Source organism: Protopterus annectens, chromosome 3.part0 (assembly GCF_019279795.1).
Source record: "Protopterus annectens isolate FY-2018-M chromosome 3.part0, PAN1.0, whole genome shotgun sequence".
Lineage (NCBI taxonomy): Eukaryota > Metazoa > Chordata > Ceratodontiformes > Protopteridae > Protopterus > Protopterus annectens.
In genome coordinates this window covers 433,569,877-433,584,194 of record NC_056731.1, presented here as the reverse complement: position 1 = coordinate 433,584,194, position 14,318 = coordinate 433,569,877, and positions in this window count along the sequence as shown.

Here is a 14,318-nt window from a genome sequence, read left to right as displayed (position 1 = left end):
TAGGTCAGCAAACTATCTGCTGAGTATCCATGTAGCTGTGCACAGTCATGGTCCCACAGTGGCAACATCTCCAGCGCTACAGAGGGAAGTGTGCTGTCCACACCATGTGATGTGGCAGGCCATGGGCACATGGTCCTGGATGGTCTGTAGGGGACACAGCCCCAGGAGACAGCAGTCACCATCAGGTACTAGCACTGCATCTGACCTTGGGCATGGTGGTGCCAGTGCTACTCCTGGCACAGCCAGTTCCCATGTTTGTGGCTGTAAATGGTGAACTGTCCACTCTACCATGTACAGTTCACAGCTGTCCAACATACACACATGTAGGGCTAGCACTGGGCTTGACTGTGTACACATACACACTCAAACACCAATATCACATGCAGGTCACCAACAGACACACACGGAACCTCTCCATGGCCCATATAACCTGCACCCCTTCCTGACTCACACACATGATGTTAACTGTTTGGCAAAGCCTAGGCCTCTGGCACCCCCACACCATACCCTGTGCATGTGATTATATCTGTGCTACATCCCTGCCATCCTTGCCATCAATGCAGGGAAATGCTATTATGTGTCTGATGCACAGGATGTCTATATTACTTGACATGTAATTGTGCAGTGTAGTACTGTTTTTCCACGCCACCTGTTGTGGGCCACAACAGGTACTGTATGCTGGCATGTGTCATAACTACACATCACACTTTGTTCATCTTTGCTGCATGATCTTGGACTGGTGGTAGCATTACAGAATGACAGGTGTGATATGTACCCATGTATGTTCTGTTCCAGGAGTCTGAGGGGATTAACTATGGAAACATGGCAGCAATACAGTGGCACAGGATGTCATGGCAGCACAGCAGAAATATGACATCAGTAAGGTGCGGCAGTATACATGCATGGCTCCCTAGGTGGATATATGTAGAACAATCTATCAGGGACAATGGGAGCAGTCAGCGTAATCATGCATTCATACTTTGTGATAAAGTCTACTACCCCTGCTATATGTCACCTGGGTCTGAACTTACAAATCTAGAAAGTGTGGTGACACAGTTGACACATCTACAAATATCTTGTGTCTGGGTCAGACAGGTGGTAGACATCAGTTATGATTATGTAGGGAGGGCAATGTAGGGACAGCAGCTAGTCACACGGCCATAAAATGTATAACCATCGCATGGAGATAGCCCATATGGGCATGTCCATAGTGCTGAAAGGGGATATATATTTAAACACACACACACACACACACACACACACACACACACACACACACACACACAGTTGGTTGATGTGAGATTCAAACCCACACCTATCCATTATTACACACTATAGCTTGCAGTACTTATCGCATGCATCACAGATTGCATCTGTTTTATATATGATTGCAGGCACAGCACTATTGGAGTACACAAAGTGGCCTTGTTTTAGACAGCATGTGTGGCCTGCAGAGTGATATTGCTTGGTACTGTTGTTGTATCTAGTGTCCTAGGAGTGGGATACCTGTTAATATCCCTGCTATGTGTGTACACTTATCAGTATGGCCGTATGTGGCTGGTTGCAGTTAGATAGGCAAACATGTAGCCAGGGACAATATGCCCTGTCCAAGGCATGTATTGAAACCATTGTACATTATAACACCCACTCACCTGTGTCTGTCAACAAGATGACATTCGGCAGGCACGGGGGTCTGTGGGTGAGTGGATTATGTACTGTTGTGGCCTTGGTCTGGTTCCTTTGGACAACTGTTGTGATGTCTAAGTGCAGATAACCTCAGCATTCCAAGGGTATGTGGGGACATTCTTACATCCCCCCCCCCACACACACACACACACACACACACACACACACACACACACACATACACACAAACACACACATATATATATATATATATATATATATATATATAAGTATCATATGTATATGTGGTACATAGTGATAGATACACTAATCATGTGTGAGGGGGGGTAGGGACAGACAGAAATGTATATGTAGCTGTCTGAATGTACAGACATATTTCCACATAGCAGGTCTTTGTGAAGAAGAGGCAACAGACTTGCGCTCAAGTTAGCTAAGTGTAGGAGTATGCCCAGTGGGACTGTCAGTACTTACAAGGTGACTACAGGCCAGCTCTACCTGTACTCTGATTTGGAATTTTGTGTACTGCAGACAGTGGCTGCTGCACTTGTTTCTGCAGTACAGCACTTCCCTGAAATTGTCCAAGGCATTCCCCAACTGTGTGCTGTACTTAATATGTGAATGGGGTACATAATGTAACACCAACACAGGGTGACAGTCTGCGTATCTCTCACTGTACATCTTTTTGTAGAATCTCCAGCATTTCACCTCATATGTCTGGTCTGTTCCTCATACATTTGTTGTGGTTCCAGTATAATACTGTATAATGCAGTCATTGAAATGTAGTAACTAGACACATTTAAGTGGCGGCCTTTACATCCTGCAGCTATTCTGTTCTGTTGCAACCTGCTATTATACTAGTCACCTTCTAGGTTCATCAGAGTATGTGTAATGTCTGTTTGTAGTTTTGGCCCTTTGTCCCCCCATTCTCTTTGACTTTGTCCAGCTTTCTTGCACTAACAGATAGAGGGGTATGACAGTCTGTGGGAATACCACCATACTAATACCTCACATGCAAAAGATGTGAATGCTGCCAGATTCAAACCATCAACACCATCACCCATGCTAACATCCTTAGCCCAGTGAGCCACACCAGCTGCCAGACAGAGAGGTGTCATTCCTCACACAATCAACAGCATACAGGCAGACATACATTGTTACCCTTGCATTACATGAGACATACAACGTGTGGCCAGGTTCTATGTCACAGCCCTGGAATTGGCTGGTCTGCTGATATATCAATGCAGAGTTACTGTTATAGCAGTTGTATGGGAACACTGATGTGTTAGGGGTGGGGGAAGAACAGCACATGATCTGTTGGCATAGACAGTAGTGCAAATATCATGTGACCCCACTGTTTAACATCTCCCTTGACTGCTGTAATGAATCTTCCAACCATGAGGCCTAGTGAATATTATGGAACACATACTATTGGAGTGGGTATCTGTAGTCCCATGTGGATGTCACATCTCTCCACATAGCCCAATATATTCAGTTGCATACATGCAGCAGGTCTATACATACGATAACGTATTATAAGACTCCTTACAAGTGGTGTGTAGGTGAGTGACTTACCTTGCAAATGCACCAGTTGATAGAACTGTAGTTCAGGGCTGACTCTGTCTGATGCACGCAGTACACAGCCAATACATGGTTAGCTACAGGTTGTGTGGGTTGCCTGGCATTATTTTTACTATATGCATTTGAGTCAGAGTAAGGTGTCAGTCCCTAGGGCTTAGGTTGACAGTGAATGTGCTATGCATTGTTTCTTGGTCAAGATCAGGGCATACAGGGCATGCCTATGTTTGCCTAAAAGGACATTTTCCAGGGTTTCCTCCTCCAAGGCCCCCTGTTGGTGTGGCTGTGGGGACCTAGACACTAGTGTGGGCTGTGTATCCCTTCCCTTTGCTGATCCAGCTGTTTCTGCAAGATCATATTGTGAGCATGGCACATACTGTGAACATTTGGGCACATGTGGCTGGAGAGTACTGCAGGGCTCCACCAGATATATCAAGGCACCGGAAGCATGATTTCAGCAGCCCATAAACATGCTCTATGATGTTCCTAGTTTGTGCATGGGCCTCATTATGGCATTCTTCCATGGGTGTGTGTGCATTTCTGATAGGTGTCATCATCCATGGTTCCAGTGTGTAGCCAGCATCCCCCAGTAAATGGCCATGTGAGATGTCCCCCTAGGAAACATCTAGTACAGCTGTGATGCATGCCAGATATGGGAGTTGTGATGACTGCCAGGGCTGCCAGCACATACATTCATGATAATACCCTGGGCATTGCACATGACCTGGCAGTTGATGGAGTGATACTGCTTGTGGTTGGTGTAGATTCTACCTTCCTCACCAGGTGGTGCCTTGATGTGTACATAAGTGCAATCTATGGCACCCAGTAACTCAGGGTAGTGTGCTACATGGTAGAAGTGTTACATACTGCTGTCCCTGTCCTCAGGGGTGTGGAGAAAAATATATGTGCTCACTGGGATGTGGTAGCATGGCATCCAGGAACTGGTGGAGTACCCTGGATGCTGATACCTGCGAGACCACCATCATGACCCCAGTTGGTCTTTGGAAAGTACCTGTAGCTAGTAACCTAAAAGCTACACATAACTTTGTTTCCACTGGGATGGGTTACCCTCTGTTGGCTGTGGGTCTGAGTTGAGGGCGGCAGAGCTCAGTGAGTTCTTGTAGTATATCCCTATTCACCCTGTAGCACTCAATAATCTCCAGCTCATGTAGCTCCTGTAAGGTTACCCTGGGCCTGAAAATGCTTCTCCTTCTCAGTCTAGGCCTATTGTTAGCAGCAGCAGCAGCAGCATTGCTCTCAGCATCTACCACATATAGATGTAGCAGACCTACAACAGCCCCTAGCATTCCTTCAGTTAAAAATCCAAAGTTTGTACTTCACTGGTGCAGATTATGTGGATAAAATCAGATTGTACAGTGTATGCAACTTTTATAGTGCTCTGCTGTAGGTGCAGCCTGTGTGACTTGCTACCTATGATGCATTCCACCTGCCAAGTGCATCATTATGGACTGTTAATGGCCCTTGTTCAAGTTAAACAGCGGTCATCAGTAATTAATATACCATTGGCTTTGTCAGCCATTTTTTTTTTTTGGACAGCGTTCCTCACTCAGCACTGTGGCACACAGTGCTAACATGTGCAGTGAAGGTAAATAATCCTCAGCTGCATGCAGTCCCATGAAAGGTCGCGTTCAGCATGGCAGTGAGCTGTGCAAACACTTGGAAACACATGCCCCAAAGGTAAAAAGCTTAGCAGAAACTGTACACCCCTGCTCAGCAGGGCACCACACCACAGAAACAGGTGCCACTGAGGTCCAATGAGCTTACAAATCCTCAGACTCACCCCTCCCTTGATGTCAGCTACCTCTTCTCTGGACACCAACTTGGTTCAGTGCCTACACAGATGGGATCTGCAAACACAGATACCCATTTGTACTATTCAGTAACCCCACCTCATTTGCATGCAGATCTGTGCACACAACCTGGAAACTACATGGTTCCAGGCTGTGCCTCATTAGTAACAGCACCATTCCACATTTGTAGATACTCCACTCAGGATCCTATAATACATTACTGTCACATACTAATAAATGTAGTTTTTACACTCTTTTTTTATTTTTATTTTTTTTTATACAAGCATGTTTGCACACTGCACAAACATACCCACATCATTAAAAAAAATAAAATTATTTTAAATTATTTCCCATATGGTTTTTGGACAGACAGTGGATAATGTTGCACATGTCTGTGTCTGTTATGTTATTTCTGTCCATCAAACTACACTTTTGCATTCCCTGTTGTTGGTTTAAAATCCTATACACAGGTTTTTCTGTGTACATTATGGACATCAACATGGGGTCTGCAGGGCTGCCTATCTGCTTGCTGGATCACTCTACCTCCTGCATTTTCATGCAGTTCACCTGCTATGAGGTGATTTGCATGCCACAGATACTTCTGTGTTGGCCCATGTGTATGCGCCACCCAGCTCTGTTTACTGGATCGCATACCAACTTACTTTCATGTAAGCAGTGTGCCACAATGCCTACACAAAAAAAAGTCCATGTAGGATTTACTAAATTCTCATGATAAACTTATTCTATCATTTTTATTTTTATTTCTCTATGGCATATTTCCTTTTACTGGCAATTTATCTATTATTACTCCTCATAAAATATTGACATTATACTTTCTGATTACACCATTTGCATCTCATTTTTTATAAATTTATTTTTTTATTTGTTAGATATTCTCATGGTTTTACTTAGTAAGATTTTATTATTACATTCTTATACCATACTTTTCTCTCCTTTCCTATATCATTAATTTTTATTTTCCACAAAAATATTTTTTGGTAACATTTTATTTTTTCAGTTATATACTTTTTCTCAGTTACTCTTTTTTACTATACCCCCAGGTTTATCATACTCATCTTTATATAATTTTACTACTAATCTCTGATCTTTTTCATGTATCCACTTTAACACTTTGTACAAATTTAATAAAGCCACAACACCACTGGGTTAATTAACCCTAAACATCCTTCCTCTTTATTTACATACAAAACTCTTCTTTTTGCTGGGTTTAATCTAGAACCCCATCTAAATGAAAAAAATATCTGAAATAATTCCTTTTCAAATACTGGTGGCAACTTAAGTACACTTGCTAAGTATGCTATTTTTCCCATCAGTAATGACATGATAATGTATATCCATCCAGAAAAGACAGGGTTGTTTTATTTCTTCTATTGATTTTTCAATTGGAATTCTATTTAAATCTTTCTTCACAAATGTTATACCTATCACAGCCATTTCATTCGTTGTAAAACATACCCCCTATCTTTACTACAGCACCTAAACCTTTACTTTTCTCTTCATTTAAGGCCATTCATATTGCTTCTAGACACTCATTTGTGCAAATTATTTCTTTTATCCAAATTTAGTTTTTTTGCAATTATTATAATGTCATCTGCTTATGTTAACAGAACTAGAATTCTTAACCCTTCAGGTGTTAGATATACCACCTCCTTCATTTTGTAATTAATTTCACATACTATCATATTCATAACTTACATAAAGAGTATACATCTCATTGGACTTCCCTGTCCTACACCACTGTCCACATGTATCTTTTGGCTTAACCATCCATTTACAAGTATTTTTATTTTATTTTTACTCTATGCTTACATACATAATTTCCTTACTTTCTCACTTATATTATATTTTTTCAATATTACCTAAAATATTTTATGTCCAATTGATTGAAATGCCTTATTAAGGTCTCCTATCATGATTTTTGCTTCTTTTTTTCTATTCAGAATATCATCCACAATTTCTCTATCATTAATTATTGACAACCCTTCCCCTTTATACTATATACATATATATATATATATATATATATATATATATATATATATAATATATATATATATATATATATATATATATATATACTATATTCTATATTAGTTTCCATTTTAGTTTCATATCTCTTTTGTATTATTTTCATAAAGATCTTATAATCATTATTTTCAGTAGTATTGATTTCCAGTTTTTTAATTGTCTTTTGTCTTCTTTCTTCCATATGAAGTATTCTTTATACATAAAACCTTCATTTAACCATTTGTTCATAATCTTTAAAAAATACGTTTTGCCAATCCCTTCAATATTTATAAATTTCATACCCTGTTCCATCTGGTCCTGCAGCTGAATCTATATTTGCTTGGCCTAATACTTTATCTACCTCATTAAAATAATTTCCTTTTCCAACACTAAACAACTAACAGTGCTGTCACTATTACTGACAGTACAGCAATACAGACAACAGGCCTAAAATGTGACATTATGATATTTCTTTAAAATGATCTGCAATACTGACATAAATTTATTTGGCTTACCATCTGCAGGATGCATATATTGCTGGATTCCTGACAGTCCAGACATAAGTTAAGCAGGAGGAAAGAGCATCACCATCACATTTAACAGTAAAACAGGGGGGTAATACATGTACTCCTCCATATCTGCATTAACTGTATGTTCAACAAGAATGTAGCTGACAACTCCAAACTACGCTTATAACTGTAGCAATCTTCAATCCCCCTCCCAAAAAAGACATGTGACACAGAAGTAACTTTTATTTCAATTGTTTTACTATACAACAGTATTCAGCTGGTCATATAACAAAGCCTACCTGGAAGCTCATCTTGGGACTTCGAAGAAGTGACACCACATCAAGGACATGCTGTGGTCCATTCTGCAATGAGCTCTCATGTTGGAAGATATTCACCAGGAACTCTTTATTTGTAGTAAGAGGTGGTTCTGTAGCAGGGCCTCCCCAGTTATCCTTTGGTCTCATGCACCTGCAGCTGCTCACCTTTGTGTAATGGTAATCATGTCAGTGTCCTTGTGGTGCACCTGTTTGTATGCCCGCCTGTGACCACCCACCACAGAACTGATGCTGTCAGTAACATGCTGCCATAGTTGGAGTCTGTGTGCCATATTGAGCTGACCCCTTTCCTCGCAAAAATGCCCCATGTTGGCAGACAGTGTCAACAATGATATTGTTTTCTGCTTCACGGAATGGGGGTCTCTGCCTCATTGACATTGTTTGTGTCCTAAAAGACAACAGAATGGTAATACACATAAGTATTACATAACTACAAAGTAACTGTTTTCAGATAAAACAGTAAATGTAGGCAGTCAGTGCTACCCACTGGAAAAACATAAGACAGTCTACAGATGTGCAATACTAACAGGCAGGATGCAAAACAAGGAGAGAAGCAAGAGCAACATATCCTAGTATGTGCCATAGCAGTAACTCAACTGTGCTGCCCCCAAAAGAACAGTCCATTCTAGTCTGTGATATAATAGTAACTGTTCTTTGCTCACTCCACCCACAAAAGAACAGGTAAATGAGCCATTTTGCTAATAAAACATGTTTGAAATGCTAAAAGTGATTTCAAAGGATGTGTCCTTGAAACATTTGTACAAATTTATCACACAGCATTCTATGTTCATGTATTGTCTGTCATGTATACAGTACCTCTGAAATGGCTTCACAAACATGGCCATGCATTCAGTACACTTCTAACAAATGCATATAGATAAAATTGTAAAAGCCTTTGCTTCACATTATTCATTAATATATTCCAGCATATGCATTATGTAGGTAACAAAATGGGAGCATACCTCCTGGAATTCAATACTACTCTGTAAAGTTATCTTTGGAAGAAATTCACTTTTGTGAAGACCTGCAAACATAGCAAGTATCCTCTCCATCAGTTTGGCTAGCTACACATTTGCCTTTTTATAATTGAGTAGATTATTAATGGATTGCGTCTGTCTTAGCCTGTGTTTCAGAGATATTGATTACAGCACAAGCAGCTGAACTGCATGCTAATCAACCAGTCTGGTGGAGCTATTCAACAAGTTATAAAGCAACCATGTAGAATCCATGTTGTTTTTTTCCTGTGGATTTCAAAAGTAGTGGAATACAGACACAAAAAGTCTACACCAACAAAATGTTACAAGTTGCTGTTGCTGCTTAACTCCATTTGTATGTGCTACAGGCTTCTGGCAATGCTGCTGCTGCCAATAGGCCTAGGTCAAGATGGAAAACAGTTTTCATGCAACATTTAAATTATCACAACATACATGACATGGACGTTGTAGAGTGCTACATAGTGGACAGGGATGCAATACAGGAACTCTGTGACCTCTGTCGGCCTCAGCTCAGAGACAGAACCTTTACCTCCACATGTATTGGCTGCATACTGCTTGCATCTGCATACTGCTTGCATCACAGTCAGCCATGAGCTAAGACTGTGGCTACTGCTGCATTTGTAAGGTAAGTCCTGAGCATACATACAGAAATTAAAATAACATGTCATAGCAGAGAGTTATTTGATTTGTATGTGTCCATTAGTAGGTAGTAGGCCACAGGCATCAAAGATGCACACATTCATACCTCTCCAAAGTACAGATGATCATTGCATACCCTTAGTTTAGCACAGTATGTTTGTAATGGCAAATCATAACAGAGGGAAGTTAGAAAGTAATGAAACATATTGCAGTTTCTGACTTCACAACCCTCACAAGACCAAACAAGCAGGATGCAAAACAAGGACAGTAACAAGAGCAACATATCCTTGTCTGGTGTCATAACAGTAGCTCAGCCTGCTCCCTCACTCGAAAGAACAGTGTACCCTCGCATATGCCGTAACAGGAACTCACCTTTGCTCCCCCCTCAAAAGAGCATTCTATGCTTGTTTGTCTCATCCAGCCTGCCCTTCATTTGATGAAAACTGCATATCAAAGTATTCCCAGTTAATATCCTCAAACATTTTAAAGTAAATGATATAGATTGGCTTACACACTGCATGTCCCTGAGTACTGGTCAGGTAACTGATGAATGACTAAGAAACATAAATGTACGACAGAGCTATATATTTGCAAGCAACAATCATAAGAGGTTGTGTGATTATTAACAGCACTATTTCCAAACATAATAAATATATTATTTAACACTTTATGCCTTGGTATCATTTGTTTTCCACCTTTCTAGAACCAGTAGAGTCCGTTTTTCAGATTTTGCTGAATTCTGGGCTGTTTGTAAGTTTCTGTGTTGCCCAGACCTTTTTAAGATAAAGGGAAGCTTCTCTGTTCATCAGTGAGAGTGGTGAGCTTTGAGCAGTCTATCTGTCACTGGAGAAGTGGTTTCAGCTCAGAATTTGTAGTTTTATTGGCCATTTTGGGCTATTTCTATCCCTTTCACCTTTCTGTTTAAAAACTCATGTTTGCGTGGTTTTGTGCATAGTGCAGCGGCATTTAACTACAGTTAAACTATTCCCGGTGCCAGAAACTCTGCTCTTCAGATTTTCCCTTAGAACTAGCCAGTTTTCTAGTTTTAGCACTCAAAGCAGTTTCTGCTCACTTAGAACCAGCCAGTCTTCTAGTTTTAGTACTCAAAACTGTTTCTCTGTGCTGAGCACTTGTCCAAATCTCGTGCGAGCACTAAATAATCTACAAATTACTGCAGCACTCAACTTTCCTCACTTATCAAGAGGAAATCAGTTCTTAGTACTTAAAACTAATAAGCACTAACCAGGCATGTCTAAGTGTCAGCTCCCGGTGTTTTCTCCTGTCCACCTGATGAATCTGGGCATCTTGGGGCAATGTAGCAATTGCCTCATGTACACTGACAACCCTCTCCTCCAACCACCCAATACTACAACCTGCGAGAGATGCACTTATATAGCCAAATTGGAAGCCAAGCTCTTTCCAGCCAAAACTGGACTAGACAGTCAAGAGGAGAAGGTAAACACCATACCACACTCAACTCATAGTCCATCCAAACCTGCACCATCCAAACTCACATATAGTAACATAAAACATACACATGCATTCATGGAGGCTCTCAATAAAAATCTGCCCAAACAACAGAGACCTCCAAAGCTGAAATGCAAGCAACCACCACCCCCCCAACACTACCTGAATGACACATATCCCACAAAATCAGTGTGCCACTCAACCTCAGCCCACAAGGCAAAACAACGTACCCAACACACTAGTCATTGGTGACTCTATAGTCAGGCATACTGATGTCCCTCTCACCAGGCTAAACAAGGAGACAGTTACTGTCAGCTGCCTGTCAGGTGCCCAGATCCACCATATAATGCATGCACTCCTGGTCTTTCCACAACAAGTACAAATATGACTCTGTCATTGTCCATGGAGTGAATGACCTGAGACATACCTCCCTGGATTACATGAAAAGAGACATGGAGGAGCTCTCTAACCATGTGACCAGGCAGGTATGACACTAGCCCTGAGTAGCATCCTGCCATTGCCCAGAATGATACCACAGTACAAGGACAAAATGACTGACTTTAACAATTGGCTAAGCTTCTGGTGTCATTCCAGGGGGATCCAATATCTCGCTGCCTGGGGCAACATAACTGACAGGCCATGATGCTTCACCAGAGATGACCTGCACCTATTGCCTCTGGGATTTTAGATACTGGCTAAGGCTCTTGCTGCTCCTATAGTGCCTTTTTTAGGCAAGACTCAAACATCAAATGCACCGCTATAGTAGATACAAACAAGTGAAGTCTAAGGCTAATGCTACTCAATGCTAGAAGTCTAAACCTCAAAATGCACTCACTCGAGACATTTCTTAAGATGGAGAGCATCAACATCTGTGCAGTGACAGAGACCTGGTTTAAAACTCCAGAGAGTACCCCTGCATTACCAGACTACAATTCTTACCATAACTTTTGGCCACTTAACCAGGACCAAAACACTAAAGGCGGAGGTGTGTCTATATTCATAAAGGATATCCACGCCTCCGGGCTAGTTGCTCAACATAATGCATCCAAAATTATTCAAGTACATTTAACACTGGACAAGACTGCAATTCAGGCTGTAGTTTGTTACAGATCCCCCGCCATGCCCCAGGACGGCCACTCTATGTTTCTCGATATACTGGATTGGGAGAGTTCAACTACCCAAACATCAACTGGGAAAACTGCTCATGTACTAACTCATTTGCCCGTTTCCTGTAATTCATCAATTCCAACACCCTGGATCAGCTTGTCCATACCCCTACCAGGAGCAGCAACATATTGGACCTGGTCATTACTAATATGGGTAACAGATGTTCCATGCCAGAGGTCAACTCCTTGCTGGTCAGGTCCGACCACAAGCTAATCACCCTAGACATCCATATCCCAATCCCACCCCCCCACCCCCATTAAGGAAACCACCATAAAAAATTTCTCCAAAGCCAACTTCATGCTTCTTAAGTCAGAAGTGTCTAACTTCACGACACCCACACAGATAGAAAATAGAGGCACGATTGCTGAATCATGAACCATGCCATCCCCAACATAACCAAGACTCTATCCTCCAAAAAAAAGGAAACCAGTCTGGTGGTCCCCTGCCATAAACAAACTCTACAACAGAAGGAAGAAACTGTTGCAAAAAAGAGTAAAATCCCATGATTGCAGGAACTTCCTGGTCAGCCTCAGCAAGAAGCTGAGATCCCTCCTAAAATCCTCCAAAGCTAGTTACGAAAATAAAATTGCCATGGATTCTAAAGACAACCACAAAGCGTTCTACAGCTATGTCAAGAATCTCAATGACAACACTTAGATCTGCTCTGAACTACAACACAATGGCACTATATTTACCAAACCAACTGATATTGCCAACATCCTGGCAGACAGGTTCAGGGCAAACTTTACCCCCCCCCTCAACCCCCAAAGGGTCCATCTCCATACCAGAAGATTGCAAAGCCCCTGTAATCACAGACACACAGGTAAAGGCCGCACTCTCCAAAGCCAGGAATACAGCATCCATGGGACCGGACAACATCCCAGGCTGCATTCTGCATGAACTACAGAACAAACTGGCACCCCACCTAAGTACCATGTTCAACCATAGCCTCACTTCAGGCTTTGTGCCTATGGAATGGCGCACAGAGATGCTTATCCCACTCCACAAAGGGGGTGTCACTACTAACCCTGGGAACTACCACCACATTAGCCTGACGAGCCTGGCCTGCAAGGCCATGGAATGCATCATTCTGAGCTTATAAACAAAGACATAGGTAATCTCCAAACTCTGGACCCCACTCAGTTTGGGTTTGTAAAAGGTAGATCATGCCTCCTAAACCTGATTGCCTTCCTCAAAGCAGTCACCAGAGCTGTAGACGAGGGTAAGGTGGTGCACACAGCCTATCTTGACCTCTCCAAGACTTTTGACACCATCCTCCACTCTGGTATTATAGATAAACTCACTGGACTAGGCAAAAATCCCTATGTCACAAGATGGGTGGCCAACTGGCTCACTAACAGAACCACACAGTGAAGGTAGCCGACTCTAAATCCAACTTCAGACCAGTGATGAGCAGAGTACCACAGGGTTCAGTCCTGGGTCCTCTCCTGTTCAGTATCTACTTTGCTGAAGTCCAGGCTAATGCAGCTGGTCTCTGGCTAATGAAATTCGCAGACGACTGCAAACTAGGAGCCATAATAGATTCCCCTAAGGATGTGGACATTCTACAAAGACTCTGAGACTGATGCTTGGCATCAAAGTCATAGCCTGAAGCTCAATGCCAAGAAGTGCATTGTCATCCTCTGTGGAAAAACACTGTACTCATGAACTACCTCATAGGCAGTAGCCTACTAAACACTGAATGTGTGATAAGAGACCTTGGGACACAGGTGGATAGTAGTCTCTCCTTTGATAATCACGTAGGCACAGTAGTCAGGAAATCCTTCTACGTGGCATGCCTCATCACAAAGGGGTTCTCCTCCAGAAAAAGAGAGGTCATCGTTCCTCTCTACTCATCCCTCATCAGACCATTATAGAGTACATGCCCCATTTGGCATGTATCTCACAAGACATTTGCAGCAACTATAAAGGCCACAGAAATACCTCACAAAGAGGATTACCAGCCTCAAACAGATGCCCTACGCAGACCGTCTCAAATAACTTCAGCTCTACTTCGTCACATATCAACTATGCAGAAGTGATCTCTGCCTAACATACAAAGCCATGTCTAACCCAGATCTAATGGACATGCTACACTTAAAGAAATCCCAATCTCTCTGAGCCACACACTCCAGGGACCTAAAC